The sequence below is a fragment of the Helianthus annuus genome, chromosome 2, assembly GCF_002127325.2.
Source record: "Helianthus annuus cultivar XRQ/B chromosome 2, HanXRQr2.0-SUNRISE, whole genome shotgun sequence".
Classification (NCBI taxonomy): Eukaryota; Viridiplantae; Streptophyta; class Magnoliopsida; order Asterales; family Asteraceae; genus Helianthus; species Helianthus annuus.
This window is the reverse complement of record NC_035434.2, coordinates 171,017,493-171,037,816: the sequence shown is the minus strand read 5'-3', so window position 1 is coordinate 171,037,816 and position 20,324 is coordinate 171,017,493. Positions and strand designations below refer to the sequence as shown.

The 20,324-nt window shown below is 38.3% G+C and overlaps 1 pseudogene; it reads right to left on the bottom strand.

Annotated features, from left to right (window-relative positions):
- Positions 1-4,586: 4,586 nt before the first annotated feature.
- Positions 4,587-9,247, bottom strand: LOC110900643 (annotated as a pseudogene).
- Between the last annotated feature and the right edge of the window lie 11,077 nt (positions 9,248-20,324).

Here is a 20,324-nt window from a genome sequence, read left to right as displayed (position 1 = left end):
ATCTAGAAATTCATCATCCTCTGAAGATTCGTTCAATTCGTTTGCATCATGAAAATCCTCATTGTTGAGAGTATTATTGTTCACCGAAGAAGATGGTTCTTGATTAACAAGAATTGGACGAACCACCGGTGAAACTGTTGCATTGTCACTCTCGAAAAACATCCTAGCCGCAGCATTTTCTTCAACGGCTTCAACATTGATCGAATTGAAAAAGTCATCGTACTCAAACATCCAAGGTTGACCCGGATTTTTGACTGGCAAGGTGTGCCTTTGTACTCTGACCTCAGACCATTCCTCGACCCTTTTAGTCTCTAGATTCCAGACTCGTAAGTTAGGGGTGGCATACCCAAGAAAGTATCCATCAATTGCTCTTGCCCCAAACTTTCCATTAGGATCGATGATTGTGCATGGAGCTCCAAACGGTTCTAGATAAGACAAATCTGGTTTCCGTTTTTGAAGAAGCTCAAAGCAGGTCTTGTTGTGTCTTTTGACGGTAAGGACTCTGTTCAATGTGTAACATGCAGAGGCCACAGCTTCAGTCCAGAATGGAATGGGCAACTGTGACTCTACCAACATTGTCCTAGCAGTCTCGATCAATGTGCGGTTCTTACGTTCAGCGACACCATTCTGTTGAGGAGTATAAGCTGCACTAAACTCATGAAGAATACCTTTTGAAGTGCAGAACTCCGTCATGGAATGATTTTTAAATTCAGTACCATTGTCGCTACGTATCCGCCTAACCTTCAACTTATACAAATTCTCAATCTGAATGATCAAGTTTTTGATAATGCCAAAGGTTTCACTCTTGTGTGCCATAAACGCAACCCAAGAAAATCTTGAATAATCATCAGTAACCACGAGGCAGTATTGATCACCCCGAATACTCTTGTGCTTGACAGGACCGAACAAATCCATATGCAAGCGTTCAAGAGGAACTGCCACCGTGTTGATCTTCTTTGTAGGGTGCTTCTTCTTTGTTTGCTTTCCCTTCTGGCACGAAACACAGATGTCTTGAAGATGGAAATTTTTGAGGGGAACACCATTCACCAATTCATTTGAAACCAAATGATTCATTTTGCGTAAGTGAATGTGACCCATTCGTCTGTGCCAAGAGATAGTGTCTTTTTCTGTGGCTTTGGAAACGAAACAAGTTGCTTGTGCAGACGTAGTAATAGCCTGGCTCATTTCAAGAACGTACAAATCATTTATCCTTGGAGCCGACAAGAGAATCCATTCTTTTGGAATTTTGAAGCCGGGTTTCAGCACATAACATCCATTAGCATCAAAGTGTACTGAAAATTTCTTGTCACAGATTTGAGAAACACTAAGAAGATTGTGATCAAGTTGTTGCACAAAATTGATCTTGTCAAAGCTGACAATCCCGTTAGATATCATTCCTTCACCCGTTATATATCCACCTTTATCTCCAGCAAAAGCAACATAACCTCCTCTAATAGATTTAACGTCGTAGAGAAGCTTCATGTCGCCTGTCATGTGCCTGGATGCCCCACTATCAACAATCCAATGACTACTGATAGTTCCTCCTGAAGCACCCTGACTTGATGAACCGTCGACATTAGCCATAAAGGCTGAATGGAGAGAAGACGAAGAGTAAGCAGCCTGATCCACCAGAATAGATCTTCTTTGAGTTTCTGCTACAGCTTCCCCCAAGAGTTCATCAATGTCAATATCATCCGAAACATTAGATGTCTCACCCACATGATCATCACCAGAGTTGGATGATTCTTCATCAACACTCCTGCTGTATCCAGAGGAGTCTTCATCTTCAGACGATTCATCACCACTGGCAGAAGATTCTCCACCACTGGTGTGAACTAGCTCCTTCACAATCTGAGCAAAACATGCTGTTCCATCAGGAGCATCACCACCCAACTGGATTGACCAGTCACAACCTTCATCCACCTGAACTGCAAGTGCTCGGTTGGTTTGGTTGTTGACAGGCACCAATGTACGATCATTGTTTCTGTTCTGCTGGTTGCCTTGGTTTCTGAAGGGGTTTTGATTCCCGTGCTGTGCTGGCTTTGTACATTCCCTTTTAAAGTGGCCCCGTTCACCACAGTTGAAGCACTTAACAGCCTGTTTATCGAACCCATACTTGGTGTCTCGCTTACTTTCCAAGCTGGTTCTGCCAGTACTTTCCATCCAATCCTTTGCTCTTCTCACAGCACTTGCAAAGGCCCACTTGATATCCATCAAGTCCATCTCTTCCTTATCAATCTGCCTGTAATCTTCTTGTGTCAGATTAATGTTTCCAATCTGACCTTCTATCAACCCACAGTACGCGCTCACTACAGTGTTAAGTAGCTCCATGTGTTCCTTAGCTACTTCTACACTGATTTTAGAAAAACTTGAAGTGTCAAGCTGTACTGTATTTGGCTTTGATTGTTGACCTGCAGCAGATGATGTTCCTCCATAACACGCATATTGTGGTTGTTGAGCAGGAGGAGGAGGAGGTGGTTGTATTGGATTTCCATACAGATCTGTGGTTGGAGGCGGCTTTACAGGAACTTGCACTGGATTGCCATACATATCCATGCTTGTGACAAACGCCGTTTGAAGTGGAGCATGTGAACCGGCTTTTGCAGATGAAGTAGTGGAGGTGCCATAATACATCTCTGGATTCTGTGGCACTGCAACTCTCTTTGCCTTCAACGTTTCTTCTTGATCCTTGTTCTCCAGAAGCTGCACGAAATCGTTGATATTTGTAGTTTTCAACGTTCCGTTGTACTTCAAGATTTCCAGGAAGTTATTCCATTGAGGAGGCAATGCATCGGCAAACTTCTTTACCACCTCTGTTGGAGTCGTTGTGACTTCAAAGTTGGTCAGCTCAGTAAGTAGGTGATAGAAACGGCTTGTCATATCTCCCAAGGACTCCTTATCCATACATGTGAAGCCATCGAATTCTTTCTTCAGTAGATCTCGTCGTAGTTGACGTGTGGCTTCATTACCTACTCCTCTTGTCTTCAATGCATCCCACAGCTTCTTTGTAGTCTTGAAACTGACGAACTGATGATAAATATCCTTGCTCAGTGCTTGAGTGAGAATAGCGTATGCTTTCTTTTCTAAGTCATACGTCTTCTTTTGATCATCAGGAAGATCGGCAAATGTAGCTGTCGAAGAAGCAGCAACCTCGATAGTTTGATCGAATTCCGTAGTGAACCGCAACCACAACTCTGTATTTTGACCAAGAATGTATGTATGGAAACGATCAACCCATCCCGGATATTCATTAAGATGCATCAACTTTGGAGGCCTGTTCAAACTTCCGGTTTCACTTTCGCTTAGTAGAAGACTTTGAATACTCGGAGTTTGATTTGAAACAAACGCCCATTGACCAGCTGGAGTGGCATTTGTTTGTGAGGATGTAGATACCGGAGATTCGGCCCATGATGGAGATTGACTGGTATTCATGTATTTTCCACTGTCTGGAGCCGGACTTCCCCACCAACTCGGATTCATCTTTGACAAGAAAAATAAATTCTATGTCCAAGTCACGAAAGATGATGAGCACCCGAAAGATCACACACAGTCGAAGGACCCTAGTTCGAAAGATCTCAAAAGAAAACAGAAACTTGTTAGCAATAAACAGACCACACTTCGAAAGATATAACCTTGTTCGAAGGATCAACAGTACTCGAAAGATTACTGTTGACTCTCGAACAATGATTACGAAAGATTCAAGAGCTCGAAGGATTCTCCTTTGAAAGATCCTTATCTTTCGAGCTAAATCCCTATCTTTCGGACACTTGTCTTTCGATTAGATTCCTTTCTCGAAGGATATGATTCAGACTTCGAAGGATGGGTCGAAGGATAACAATCTTTCGAGCCTTCCTTGATCGACAGATGTCGAAGGATAGTCTTTCGATGTCGAAAGATATCTTTCGAGACCTCTGACACAAACTGATCTGATGTGAAAGGTTGGTGAAAAGGTGACAGGTTGGTAAGTCAACTTTCGGCAAGATGGTATGTGCAGGCTGTCCTTTCACCACCAACTTTGAAATGACCAGAAAGTTTACCAAATATGGACAATCTTATCCACACAGTCCGGTGACCGGAATAGTTACCGGAGTATGCCGGAAATCACCAAAACACTCAAAAACAAGTTTTTAAGTTACCCAACCCCACTTTAAACACTCCCGGTTAGTTTAGACACGTTTCTACTCAAAGAAAATGCAAGAAACTAAGTAAAAACAGGTGCAAAACCAAGTGTTTCAACACACCAAAACTTGTAAAAACCCGGTTTTAAACAAGGTAAAGAGCGAGGCTCTGATACCACTTGTAGGTCCCTTTTCGCGGAGGATTACGAACCTAAACCTTGTTATACAAACCTACTAGCGAGTGCGGAATCCAAGCTAGCAAGCAAACCGAGTTAGTAGCAAGTAGAGAAACAAACACACAAGTTCACCGATTAACACAACTTGTATTAATGCAATGAGGGTTCGGTTACAAGCTCAATGTTTACAGAAATGTTCTATAAACTCTCAAAGTGTGTGTGTAAGTTCCGGACAGAATGCTCTCAAGAAGACTCTCTATCTCTCGGTATCTTTCTGTCTGTGTGTCTCTGTCTAAAACTCAACACTGCATGGGTATATATATACCCATACACAGCAGGTCTGGTCGAAGGATCCGATAGATGGTCCGAAGGATCATCTATCGAGGACAAAGTATTCGAAGGATAAGCAGGGACCTCGAAAGATCATCTTTCGAGGTCTAACCATTCGAAGCATATCTTTCGATCACCTCGAAGGATCAACATTATCCTTCGAGGCTATCCTTCGATTCAGACAAACATATCAAACATATTCCAACTGTTGGCCAAGTCAATCCGGAGGATGGTTGACTTGGTCAACTTACAGACTACCAAGGACATCGTTTACATACAGACCGAATACAGACAAAGTACAGACACAAGTGCACCAACACACCTCAACGTCTCTTAACATGGGAATATTATCAAATTCCTCCTCACTACTACTCGGCCATATCCACTTCAGATTCCACATAGATTTAATAACTACCTTTTTCAACTCGGAAGTTCTAACCTGCAAAAATAGCTCCGCCCAAACAATACATCACCGTAAGTATAATATTGGCAAAAAAAAAATAACTAAACCAATTGACATATACAAATCATTTATGTGTAATCAGCTACCTGACTATTAAAGAGTGCTTGTTGCAATGCAGAAGTATTTTTATTGTCAGGATAAATGCTAGTGATTCTGGGAAGTTCATTAACTGCCAGTTCAACCAGTTGCGGTAGCTCAACCACACTGTCAACCGGGAACAAACGTACAAGCTTTGGTAAGCCACGTAAAGATAAATACTTTAGCTCCTCAAAAATGATCATCTCTCCTTTACCATTTATCTCGCCATTGTAATCATGCACCAGTGCTTCCAAAACATCACATGATGAAATTGTGAGGCGCTCAAGTTTCCTCAAACCACGAGTCACATGTGTTGGGAAGAGGTATTTCAACTTATGACAACAATTAACATGAAAGTCTCTTAGATACCAAAAAAAGCTTTGATCAGAAGGATTGACTGGAACAAAATCTTCAAGATGACTCATATGCTTCATTGTTAAACGTAGACTCTCTGATTTCTTGACCAACTCATCAATTTTGTTGTCCACAAGGTCGCTTCTGTGCTCATCGTCCCAAAGGTCTAGTTGTAATGTAGTTTTGAATGGAATTATTGTTTCAAAGTATGGACGACCTATAGATATCTTGAACTTATCAAGTTTCTCAAAGGATAGATCTTTTAGGTGGTTCATATCATAGAATACGACCTCTAATGCACAAAGTTGGCATAAAAGCATCTTTAACTCTTCCAAATTAGCATCCGTAAAGTGGATTCTATTCATATGAGAACCTCTCATATAAAGCTCTTCAAGCTTGACTAAATTTATAAAGACGCCATCATCAATATGAAGGTTGGCACATCCTGTCAGATCTAGTAACTTCAGCTTTCTTAGATTCCCTATCTTAGATGGTAACTTGCAGATGCCACAATAAGCAAGACTGAGCACCTCCAAATTCACAAGATCTCCAATGAAAGACCAATCAGACATCAATTTGCATTTACGGAGACAAAGTGATTTAAGCTTGGTCGAAAATTGAAGAGATGTCGGAAGCGGTGGATATCGCATCCTATAAAATGCAATGACTTTGAGATTTTCCATACTTGCATAAAAATCTTCCGGAAACTTGAGCGACTGATCCCCGTCCATAAGTTGTATAAAAGAGAGGTCTGGGTACTTGAAGTCTCGCGGAAACTCCGACATACCCATGCATGTTAATGAAATTCTTTTGCAAGATTTATTCATTTCGTCTCTACTCCACGTGGATACATCGCCATGGTTTACAATCCAGTTCAAATCACCTTTAGAAACTCTTTCTCAGACAAAAGCAAGCACAAGATCGTGCATTTTAACACATCCAAGCCGTTCACTGTCCATCAACAAATTAGCGTTTACGAGATTGCGCACACATGTGTATGTCCTGTCTCGAGCCTCTCCCAAAGTGGAAACATTTTTAAACAACTTTAGGCCCCATCCATGTCTTACCAGATCCTCTATTTCAATATCAGAGTCCTCAGGGAACAAGCCACAATGTAGAAAAATCGCTTTATCCTCATCTTTTCTTACATACTCGTAGCTTATACTGATAATTTCTTGCACACTATCATCAAGATCATGATTCTTTAGACGGTTAAGTGTATCCCTCCAAGCATAATCATCTTCAGATTTAAGGGTTGTGCCAATGAGCTTGATGGCAAGTGGCAAATTACCACATTTTTTGACAATATCACATCCTATTTGAAACCGATCTTGATCATGTTCTATACAAACTCCAGTATATTTAGAAAGGAAATTTTGTGCTTCCGCGTCTGACAACACATTGACTCTGACTACTTGAAGAAGGGTAAAAGCATCAGCCGCAATTTGTGTGCAAATATTTGAATCTCGTGATGTCAACAACAACTTGACGCCTTTTGGCAAAGGACTTGTTTGTCCAATATCCTTGATTTCAACCTTCCCCCACACATCATCTAATATAACTAGAATCTTTGCTTTATCCTCTTCTAACTTTTTTTCAAATTTTCTACGGAGACTATCTGCCCTTGCTGTTACAGTTTCTTCACGTAAACCTTCGCCTCCAATGCATACGGCTATATCATTCTGAATTGAAAGCATGTTAGGATTTCTCCCAAGGGTAACTTTCACAAAGAAATCAAACATCTTCTTGTCTTCTGCAACTTTTTTAAGTTGTTCCATCATGGTGGTTTTTCCTACACCACCCATTCCACACAAGGCTATCACTTGACTCTTGTTGTCGTCTTGTTGAAGGAGCTTCAATGCATCGTTGAACGGCTCGTCTCTGGACTTGAAGTCATCTCCACCCGGTGACGATGATAACGGTGTAGAAGTGGTGGAGGATGTGGCTCTTCCAGTAGGCAATGGGGCATCGGTCCAAGTAATCTCAGAATATTTTGAAATAAGTTCTTGGATCCTCATAGTAGCCTTAGAAGCGTTTCTTCCCACTCGATACCTATTTTTCATGTGAAAACATCCAATGTCATCATTTGGGATGCTTTGGACTTGATCCTTGACCTTCTCAACGTCTCCCAACCAAGCCTCTACACGAGCAGGTATCTCTTTATCATTTGTTTCGTTTCTGTTCTTGTGCTCTATAACTTCAGTGCTTGTATCCACCAAATCTTTCAATTTATCTTTCATGCTCGTAACATATTTTGTGGAGCAAAACACATATCCTAGGTGTTTCGTGATATGACTTGCCATAAATTTCACAACAGGGGCAACAACAAGGTCACTTACAATCTGCGCCATTTTCCTGATCGAGACAAACAAATCATGCAAACATATCAACAAAAACAAGTTAGTCTAGTTTCAACTTCAAAAGTTAAATTTTGCAAGAACACACAAATAAGAAAGTCAATTATCAAGTGATTAAGGGCCTTCAATAATCGAAAATGAAATCTTACTTGCAAAGTTTATTTAATTAGAATATTGTACATACTAAATAAAATAAATAAGAACGCAATCATACAGTTACGTACATGATCTTAATGTGAATTTAATACAATACTAGTTTTAAGCAATTAACTATGGGTTGGAAGAAAAAACCAAAACCACATCATCTTAATGTGAATTTAATACAATACTAGTTTTAAGCACTGAACTATGGTTGGAAGAAAAAACCAAAACTACCAATGATGTCTAGATCAAGTGGTGGAAGGCTTGCATTTCTACTGGGAGAGCAAGTTCAACTCCTACTTGGAGCAAAGTGAGGCATTGGAGGGCAAAGATAGGAGACTCGGGGAAAACTGGGTTCGATCCTTGGGCCAAACGGGTTTTACCCGGTAAATTTCACCATCATGCCTATGGGCAGGCGGGTTACCGGGTTTTCCCGGAATTTTTAATTTAGATAAAAATTTCACTTTGGCCCTTCGACTTTTCATTTTAGTAGTTTAGAGTTTTGGGTTTTAGAAGAAAACCAAAGATACATACGTGAAGCTTACTGGGAAAGAAACAATGTGAGATTCAGGTGGAGGAAGCAATAGAAAGATTATACATAAAAGAAGTTGGTTCGTTTTTCCAATTTCAGTGTCTTATTTCAAAGAGCAAATTGCATTTTTCGTCCTTTATGTTTCAATGTTTTATCAGACATTATCCTTAATTGAACTTCAAAAATTACACCGGCTCTCTTTTACGTTTGCACATGATAACAAACGGTGTCCTTATAGCTTAAACCAGTTAAGGTTTTTTTTGTTAACTCCATCCATGTGCCACTCATGTGAGGGCATAATAGTCTTTTCCCCTCTTTTAATGAATTAAAAGAGAACAAGAAGCTAGAAAGGAAAGTACATAAAAACATTCTCTCTCTACCCACTCTCTCAACTTTCTCTAACTACAAACACACCCTGTTTTTTATACCCTTAATCAAGATCAAAGCTTTTTGATCGTTCACATCTTTTTCAGCAAACACAGCCATCAAATTCACATGTAAAAACTACAATCACATAATAACCTAGCATGGAATTGAATCAAGTTGCAAGCAGAAGAGCAGAATCAGAAATAAATTCATACATAATTAAAGCTAATTGATGAAGAAAATACCTCTCTTTTGCTTGCGATCTTCTTTCTTCAAAATATTTGGTTGAGAATGTACTGGTAAGTAAGTGTAAACGGAAACCAAATGATTGATTAGTAGGGATTTATAAATGAAAAGAAACAAAAGGAGGATTAGTGGGGAGTTTTATAATTGAAAAGAAACAAAAGGAGGATTAGTGGGGGTTTTGTAATAGTAAGTTTCAAAGCTGGTCCCCCAGATTTGAGCCAAAGTTCAGTTTTCGTCCATCTTTTTTAATTTTCTATGTTCGTGTCAATAGTATCACTAGTGAGATCAAATCTTTAGGCTTTTTTTGTACTCTCATAGAGCGAAGAATAGGGGCATTACATAGGATAGTTGGTGTAAATTTGTATAATGTAGAGTTGTTGTAGTTTGTTGTCGGCCTGGTTTTTAGTCGGCGTTTTTGTAATGAAGTTTTCCTTTAAAAAAAAAGTATCTATTTCTAATTGTATTACTAGTCACCAATTGAGTTGGTTTTTTCTTTTAGTTTAGGAGCAATTTAGTTTTAATATACCAGCACCCTAAACTAACAAATTTGTTCATGTTAGAACCTCCATCTCCATCTATATAATTTAACTAAACAATATATTTATCTATAAATTTTGTTTATTTTTCAAAACCCTCTCACATCCAACTCTATATATTTATCTCTATCTTATTCACAAATACTTATTTTACTTTTTTTATTTCCTACACACTCTATATATTTATCTCTATCTTACTCACAGACACTTATTTTACTTTTTTTTTTTTTTATTTCCTACACACTTACAGTAAGAATATAAAGAGTTATGTGCAAACTTCTAAAAACTTTATATAGTGATGTACTTTGGTTTCTATAGTTTTTTTTCTTTATTATAAAGATTCCAAATATAGGTAGTGACGTTTTTGTTGTTTTCTCTATATCTATATCTGTAATAATATATTATTGAGATTGGACGGCTACCTTCGTAATTTCATTTTTTAAGCTTCAGGTTTAAAATAAAAGCATTTGCAGCTTGCCGGAATCAAACCCGTGACAAACCGCTTAGAAACAAACATATTAACCTGTGAGCCAAATCTCTTTTTGTTAAACTATCGACTTGTTTTTCTTTTGACATGTCTTAAACCACCATTCAACCACCACCTCCATGACCATCTCCACCACCACCAAATTCTTTATTAAATGACCATATTATCCCTAATATAGCTAAGTTTTTTTAATTGTGGTTATTATTTTGGACTGAAATGACACGTTTCAAGAACGTCGAGGAGGAAAATGATGCAATTTTAAAATTTAGCCTGAAATGATAAAATATAAACAAACTAGAGGGACGGGACGGGACGTAAATGATATTTAATTCTTATTATATTTTGTTTTTCTGTATAGCTCGTAGGAAAAAAGAAATTGATTGAAAGTTTCAATTTTTCTTTCTAAATATACAGAAGAAACTGTGGAAGGTGGGGTCTACTAGTCCACAAAAAATTGCAATGTTTGACTTGATAGCTGAAACAAAAAAGATGGGAGATTAAAAAAAAAATTGTTATATGAAATGCCTTGTATAAAAAATAATAATAATAATATAAAGGAGACTAGCAGACCCAAATTAATAGTATTGATCTTTTGTAACAGTGATGGTGGAAAAATGTGTAATTTTAACCGGTAAACGTCGAAAAAAGAAATGTTTTCAGGCTTAAAGAAAAAAGTAGCAATTTTTATGAGATAAGAGGGGTTTGATAAAAATTCTATGCATTATCGGTGGGTTATCTATTATTGTCTAGGTGGAAATAGCATCTTAGGCCCTTATGCATACATTTCATTTTGGTTTTTCTTTTTCGAACATAAAAGGGAGTAGGGCTGTAAACGAACCAAACGAACACGAATAAGGCCTTGTTTGTTTTCATTTGTTAAGAAATATATGTGTTCACGAACCGTTCACGAACACTTATCAAACGAGATTTTATGTTCATGTTCGTTTGTTAAGGAAATAAACTTGTTCGTGTTCGTTTGTGTTTGTTTGTTAATTTTAGGCAACGAACATTGACGAACACAAGTCAGCACAAACTAATGTTCATGAACACAAATGGAAACAAACGAACACAAACAATCGTCCATGAACAGAATATATAATACCCCGACACTTATTAGATATTTAATTTGTCAGAATTTTAAAGTATTTGATTAAATATAAAAACTAAAAACACTAATGAAGTATCAAACACAAATGAACACGTTACCAAACATCCACGAACATAAACGAACGAACACGACCTATGTTCATGTTTGCTCATTTAACTAAACGAACGAAATTTTTTGTTCGTGTTCGTTTGTTTAGTAAACGAACGAAGACAAACGAACTTCCCGCCGAACGGTCCACGAACTGTTCGCCAAACGTTTGGTTCGTTTACAACCCTAAAAGGGAGCATTTATTCATAACATTTCTGGTGTTAGGTGAGGGTGCTTATCTTTTTTTTTTTTTTTGAAAGGTAATTATATAAACAAACAGCTTGACCGGCAAAAAACCAACCGGAACCTTCCCAAGATTATAACATATACAACGGGAAACTACACCAATCACTCCAAACTAACTTACAATGCTTCAATCTACTTTTTGGCCATAGGAATACTTTCTATTATCCACTTATCAAGGCAGTTTTATTATCCACTTAGGAATCCTAGAACGTATTCCACAACATTGATTTTGTTGTTAAGCATCAATTTTGATGGGTGTTTTAGATTGTTTTTCAATCGTTGAACATCTAACTAAACTATGTTGTGTGATATTGCATCTACTTTTATATGGTTTATTTTGTTGTTTTTATGTCAATTCCTTTGGTTATACTTATTGCTCTTTGTAAATTAGCTGTCTTGATAAAATTAGTATTAAAAATAAATTACGTGAAACCTGTCACGCAACATGCGCCATAAAACATTACAGCCCGCGGCAATGTGCGAGCATTCTTACTAGTTTCACGATGCTATCTCCACTTCCTTTGCCCCTAAACGGACTCTTACTCCGTCGACTATCATTAACACTCCCAAGTTGGCCTGGGAGTTCGTGTTCAATGCCTTGCCCGCTGCTCAAAGGTATGTTGATTCCTCTCTGGATCAGAGGATCATGGATGATCAATATTGTCTTTATGTGAGAACTTTGGGAGGAGTGTTGAGATATATCCTGCGTCACTCACTCTCTTTTCCCTCTTGTTTCATATGATTTTTCTATGGTTAGTCCTTCCATGGATTCTGTTTATGCTTATTGTAGGGTGAGCTCCGGGAGACCCTGGGTCATCTAGAAACGGTTCTCCAGGAGAAAGAATCTGGATAGGAGGATGAGAGAGGCCGCATGGTGAGAGCTCGAGGAGGAAGATCTGAAATATTTCATGTAAACTTAAACAAAAAGCGGAAGTTATCAAACTTTTGGTAATTGTTCGGTTCTTGACGTGGCTTGATTTTCATCCGATGCTCAAACTTAGTTGTTACCTACAATTAGATTTCATTCAAACAATTAGTATTCAAGTTATTTGACCAGAAAACAAAAACATTTTTTCTGATTCATTCAGGGTGGGCCCTGCCACGCGAAAGTGTAAGCCAAGGGGCGAAACTAATTAAGAATGAACCGTACCACGGGCTACGGCTCAACCCCGTATTCATATTCGCAGTGTATTTTTTTTTATTTTATACATAGCCTACCCAAAAACATATACGAGGATACCCCTAATAGAAAACTAAGAAACTTGATATTATTCATTAAGATCAAAACATGTTCAGTAACAAAATCTAAATAATTAGTTTTATGATAATTAAGCCCAAATTGTAATAACTAATAAAGCTCATATAATAGAATAAGTGATCTTGTGCATCTTATGGTTGAAATGAGAACACATAGTTCTTGTCATTTGGTTTATTGGGTAGTGAAACTAGCTTTGGTTTTACCGGTTACAACCGCAACCGTTGAAAGATGTTTTTTTGAAAATTGAAGATTAACAAGATGGATTAACGCAATTGAATAGGCCCGTAATTTTTGAACAATGCCATGTTTGTTCAGTCGAAAAGGATTTTTTTCATAAAGTAAAATACAACGATGTGATGGAACGATTTCAATCTATGAAAAAAAGAATCACCAGGGCAAAAATACGATAGATACAAGATGTAAAAGAGGAGTGAATGGCTTTTTTGATATCGAAGTACGTTTTTTTGGAACTGCCATTTAAAAGTTACTCATTGTTATAGTTGGATGACTATAAAGTTTTATAATCTCACTTACACAAAAACATCACCTAACAATTATGACAATGACACATGTGTCAATTATTGAAGGATGCGGGGACACGTGAGCCCAATATGCACATAGTTAGTGTAGTATGTGGGGACACATGAGCCCAATATGCACATAATTGATAATGGCACCCACTATACACACACTCCTCTAATCTTATTTTCGTATTTGTAGTGCATATAGACCGTATAGCCTTATACGGCCTGTATAGAATGCTATTGTATATAAATAAATGCAGTGGAATTTTTTTTTGTTTTACATGTATATGAGCCGTATAACATCATACGAGCCGTATACAATTGTATACGAGCAGTATAATGTTATACAACCAAATGTGTTTATTTTTGTGAGGTTTTGGGTTTTTAAGATCTGTATAAGAGCCGTATAATGTTATACAGCTCGTATATAAGTTTTTTTTGTATGTAAAACCGAAGATGGGTTGTGAGAGTACTGAGAGTATGATTGCTGAAGGTTTTCAGTATTCGGAGTTTGTTGGTCACATATCTGTGTGTTGCAGTTTGGAAAGATGACCGAATAGAGATCATAGCCAACCTAAATCCATGAATTCCCGTGTCTTGTATTTACCAACGATGTTCTGATATCGTAAAAGTTTTCCCGCTCGCTACCGATGTATGTCGTGTGGGTTTTTGCCAGAACCCTGCCGATGTTCGTCTGTTAACTACCAGATGGAGTACTTTCGTGAACCGAAAAAAGCTTGTTGCCGATGATTCCATCGTGTTTATGCGAGCAGATAAAGGTGAACTTTACGTAGGAATTAGACATGCTAAAAGCGTCGGAATCGGTGGGAATAAGTTGATTAACAGAGGATTCATCGCATATAAGTTGGTTTATGGGAACCGTTTCTAGCTAGGGTTTGTTGGGTTGTTTGTAGCTAGGGTTCAGAATGCTTGAAGTTTTATTATAAACACCTTGGTGAAAGTTATCATCTTTTGGGTAAACTGAAGCAATGAATGGAGGAATATATTTTACTTATTTTATTTTGGGTTATTGGATTTTATCACCCCTAATTATTGGTTGTTGGCCGCGGCTACCCTCAACTATCACTTTGACGCCCATCACCCCCAACTTAACACTTAGTATGTTTTGTCACCATGTTGTTAACTGATCACTAACTTTTGATCTTGGTACTATACTTTGAGGGGTGTTATAAGGATCTTATGAAGGTTTTAGTGATCTTAGGACACCCTAAAAGTATAATAACAAGATCAAAAGTTAGTGATCAGTTAACGACGTGGTGACAGAACACACTAAGTGTTAAGTTGGGGGTGACGGGCGACAAAGTGATAGTTGGGAGTGGCAACGGCCAATAACCAATAGTTGGGGGTGATAAAATCCAATAACCCTTTTATGTTTAATATATGAAGCGTATAATATAAGTTTTTAGATGGTGTTTGTAAGGTTTAATTGCCTTGTGTAACTTTGATTAACATCTATCATTGACATTTATATACGGAATGAGATTCTTCGAGAACTAGAAAATGAGAGAATACTGAACGAGATTTTTCGAGAACTAGAAAAGGAGAAAATACGGAACGAGATTCTTTGAAAACTAGGTATGAAATCGGGTAGCAAGAAGATGAAGAAGAAAGGGCGTAAGAAAGGAAAGAAACATTAGAAACTATGTTAATTAGACCAATGGGTATGGGACTCGGCACCAAGTCGTCCCCCCTTTTTGGGTCGTTGCACACCGCCCCCCAAGGGGCCGTCTCGTCACTTCCGGCGGAAAAGAGACGTTGGAGACGGGGCTATATTTTGAATGGGGTGGGCCCCCCTAACGGTAACTTGCATCATTTATAAAAAAAAAAAATTCACCCCACCACTATAAATTAAACCACTATTCACCCCACTTTTTTTACCAAATACTTCCACTTTTCTCCCAATTTTATAAAAATTCCTCTCCCAACCTTAAAAAATTATGGATCCCTACAACCCAAATAATCCGAACTCAAGTTCACACCCGTTTTCGTCACCCGACTACACACCCGTAATGGACAACTCTTTTGCGGGTTACCAACAAATGCCCAACGCTTTCAACCAACGAAACCAATACACGTTCAACCCAATGCAAATGCAACAACCCAACATGCCGTTCAACCCATATCAAATGCAATAACTAATGCAAAACCCGCTAAATATGCTATATCAACCACCGCCACAAGCACATCCAACACAAATCGAGGAACAAGATGATGACGTAGAGGTTGTGCCAGAAACGCAACCTGAACCTTCAAAAAAGAAAAATACAAAGAGAAAGGGAAAGGAAAAAAAAGAAGATGCAGCCGCCAAAAACAACAAAATTGGACAAAAATTGAGGAAGAGGCGTTGGCGAAGGCATATATTAACTCTTCAATGTCTCCTATAATCGGTAAAATATTATTATTGTTATAAAATTATTTTTTGTACATTATATTATTATTGTTATTCCATTTTTATTTGTACAGTATATTTTTCTAACAAAATATTATTATTATTGTTACTGAGTTGTAGGTAACAATCAACAAAGCGATGAGTTTTGGCAAGAAGCCCTTGATATATTCCACGGGCTTATGGAACAAGGCGAGTACAGAACCATTGATTCTATCAGCTCCAAGTGGCGCAAGATGAATACGTTGATCCAACGCTTTTGTGGGTTTTATAACACAACGCTCGCCAACAAACCGAGTGGGTGGAACCACGAAAATGTTTTCAATGAAGCGTTGCGTTTATACGAAAATGAGAACAAAACTTCTTTCCCACATGTCCATGCTTGGCAAATTGTAAAGGATCAACCAAAATGGAAGTGAACTCGAAATGAGGTTGCAAGCGCGAAACGAGCAACGAAACGGTCTAAAACTTCCGAGTCTGAAAGTTATAGCGTTGGAGGCTCAACCGGTCGTTGCCAAATAAATATCAATGACGAGCCCGACTATGAGGAGGAGCCGATTGAAGATGGAGAACGTCCCCAGGAAGGGACAAAAGTAAAAAGATAGCGGCTGAAAAAAAGAAACAAGCCGCATCAGGAAGTGGTGGTGGTTTGAAGTCGGAAGGTATTATGGCCGAGTTGAAAGCATTCAACCAAACCTTTAACGAGACGCAAACCGAGAAGGTAAAGATGAACAAAAAACTAGTAGAGGAGAAGCAAAAGAAGCAACAAGAAGTGCAGGAGTTGGAGGAATGGAAAATAATGACCACCGACCTTAGCGAATATCCACCGGAAGACCGTCCCATTTTACAAATGATGAAGGAAAAAATTAGGAAAAATGGAGTGGAGGAGTGTAGTTTTTTTTTAAATGTAAGTTTAGGTTTTTCTTAAGTGTGTTTGTTTCTTTTTAATTTAATTGTAACTTTAGGTTGTTGTTTTTTGAGGTTTTATTTAAATGTAACTTTTTTATTTTTATTTACTTTATTTTCATTAATTAATTAAATCAAATAAATAATAATAAAAAATGGAGGATGAGCATCCACCACACCCTTGGGTAGTCTCCAAGAGGGTGCTCCTCCACCAATGCTTATGTGGCGCCTATTTGGCGGATAGTCTCGTTGGAGACTATCCTCCCCATACCTTATGGTCTTAACAAGTTTTTGGTTGAAATTTGAGTAAATGTAATTGGTGATTAGGACTTTGTTATGGTTTGGTAGGTTTTATTTTGAAACGTTGTGTTTAAGGTTTCTTGTTATGAAAAGTCCTTGTTTTGAAGTCCAATCTTGGATGGAAAAGATTTCAACATTAATTAATGTCCATGAACCATCAAAAAAACTCATCCGCTTTTGTTAGACATATATACCCACCCATCCACACACACTATTTCACCCACACTCTTCCCCTTCTTCCACTGGAAAATCAACAATCTTCTGTAGGAAAACAGACCGTCATGGCTTAAGCTGTTAGTATTTATATAATATCCATTATCCCCTTGGTGGTTTATGTACCCATCCCCACGCGGCATAGCATCTAAACCCTTGAATCCCAACGCTTCTCCATACATTACTCATCATTTCCTAAATTCGAGTTCATTAAGAAGTAATGACTGTTGACTAATTGCAAGACTGTTTGTCGGGCTTCCAATGCTCACACGGGGTGATAAACAACATTGATCTGGAATTGGAGAATCGTTGTGGGTTGTAGTTACCCTGTCTTCTCCCGCCTTGCAGTTGTTACCATATCCATTATTCCCTTGGTAGTTGTTACTATATCCATTATCCCCTTGATAGTTATTACCATATCATGCCGCCTTGGTAGTTGTTGCGATATCCATTATTTCATTACGTTAAGCTTGATCTTATTTCATGTTCTGACAATTTGTAATGATGTTAGGTAATTAAATGCGTGTATGGACATATTCGCTCTGAATACACACTGGCTGTGTTTTCGTAATTCTTTAAATAGCGTTTGCCATTTTTAGAAAGCATATAACATATTATAAGATCATTTTTTGATTATATACAACACATATAAAGTTATACTAGTCCTGTACAACGTTTATTAATTTTTTATTCGCTCGTACACTCAATATACGAGCACTGTTTTATGTCTTGTATACGGGTCGTATAACGTTATACGACCCGTATACGATTAATCAACTTCTTTTTAATTAATATATGTGGAATTGATGAAAATGCAGTCGGAACATCGAACGTAATTTGCTTTTGCTTCATTTTTATCAACGCTCATCTTAACTCAAACTTTTCATCATTACAAATTGTAGTCGAAACATCAAATAAGATCATAACCAACAACTATAGAAACCGAACAACTAGATATTGAAACATATTGAATTGATGAATAAAATATAAAGAAATATAAATTCTCTTTTCATCATTACAAATTCTTTTTTCTCACCTTGAAGTGGTCACGTTTGGTTCTCGGTTGTTTAGAAGTTAAAGTAAGTTTCTGTTGGTGCACTTGTGTCTGTACTTTGTCTGTATTCGGTCTGTATGTAAACGATGTCCTTGGTAGTCTGTAAGTTGACCAAGTCAACCATCCTCCGGATTGACTTGGCCAACAGTTGGAATATGTTTGATATGTTTGTCTGAATCGAAGGATAACCTCGAAGGATAATGTTGATCCTTCGAGGTGCTCGAAAGATATGCTTCGAATGATTAGACCTCGAAAGATGATCTTTCGAGGTCCCTGCTTATCCTTCGAAAGCATTGTATCCGAAAGATGATCCTTCGGACCATCTATCGAATCCTTCGAGAAGACCTGCTGTATATGGGTATATATACCCATGCAGTGTTGAGGACAGAAGATAGATGCACACAGATAGTCACACCGAGAGATAGAGAATTGAGAGCATCCTGTCCGAAACACTCACACACTTAGAGAGTTTATAGAACATTTCTGTAAACATTGAGCTTGTAACCGAACCCTCATTGCATTAATACAAGTTGTGTTAATCGGTGAACTTGTGTGTTTGTTTCTCTACTTGCTACTAACTCGGTTTGCTTGCTAGCTTGGATTCCGCACTCGCTAGTAGGTTTGTATAACAAGGTTTAGGTTCGTTATCCTCCGCGAAACAGGGACCTACAAGTGGTATCAGAGCCTCGCTCTTTACCTTGTTTAAAACCGGGTTTTTACAAGTTGTGGTGTGTTGAAACACTTGGTTTTGCACCTGTTTTTACTTAGTTTCTTGCATTTTCTTTGAGTAAAAACGTGTCTAAACTAACCGGGAGTGTTTAAAGTTGGGTTGGGTAACTTGGAAATTGTTTTTTAAGAAACTTTGTGTTTTCCGGCCAATTTCCGGTGTGTTTCCGGTCACTGGACTTGGTGGATAAGTTTTGCCATTTTTGGGCATTGTTTTTGAAAGTCAAAAAGTTGGTAAAGATCTGTGTGCAGAACATACCTTTCTGCCGAAAGTACTTCACCAACCCGTCACCTTTTTCACCAACCTTTCACATCAGATCAGTGTGTGTCAGAACCTCTCGAAAGATATCTTTCGACATCGAAAGACTATCCTTCGACATCTGTCGATCAAGGAAGGCTCGAAAGATTGTTATCCTTCGACCCATCCTTCGAAGTCTGAATCATATCCTTCGAGAAAGGAATCTAATCGAAAGACAGTGTCCGAAAGATAAGGATTTAGCTCGAAAGATAAGGATCTTTCAAAGGAGAATCCTTCGAGCTCTTGAATCTTTCGAAATCATTGTTCGAGACTCAACAGTAATCTTTCGAGTACTGTTGATCCTTCGAACAATAGTTAATCTTTCGATTGTGATCAGTTTGTTGTTAACAAGTTTCTGTGATTTCAGATCCTTCGACCAGGATCCTTCGGCTGTGTATCTTTCGGATCATTCTTACTTAGCATTTATTTTGCTCATCTATCATGAATCCGAGTTGGTGGGGAAGTCCGGCTCCAGACAGTGGAAAATACATGAATACCAGTCAATCTCCATCATGGGCCGAATCTCCGGTATCTACATCCTCACAAACAAATGCCACTCCAGCTGGTCAATGGGCGTTTGTTTCAAATCAAACTCCGAGTATCCAAAGTCTTCTACTAAGTGATAGTGAAACCGGCAGTTTAAACAGGCCTCCAAAGTTGATGCATCTTAATGAATATCCGGGATGGGTTGATCGTTTCCATACATACATTCTTGGTCAAAATACAGAGTTGTGGTTGCGGTTCACTACGGAATTCGATCAATCTATCGAGGTTGCTGCTTCTTCGACAGCCACATTTGCCGATCTTCCTGATGATCAAAAGAAGACGTATGACTTAGAAAAGAAAGCATACGCTATTCTCACTCAAGCACTGAGCAAGGATATTTATCATCAGTTCGTCAGTTTCAAGACTACGAAGAAGCTGTGGGATGCATTGAAAACAAGAGGAGTAGGTAATGAAGCCACACGTCAACTACGACGAGATCTACTGAAGAAAGAATTCGATGGCTTCAC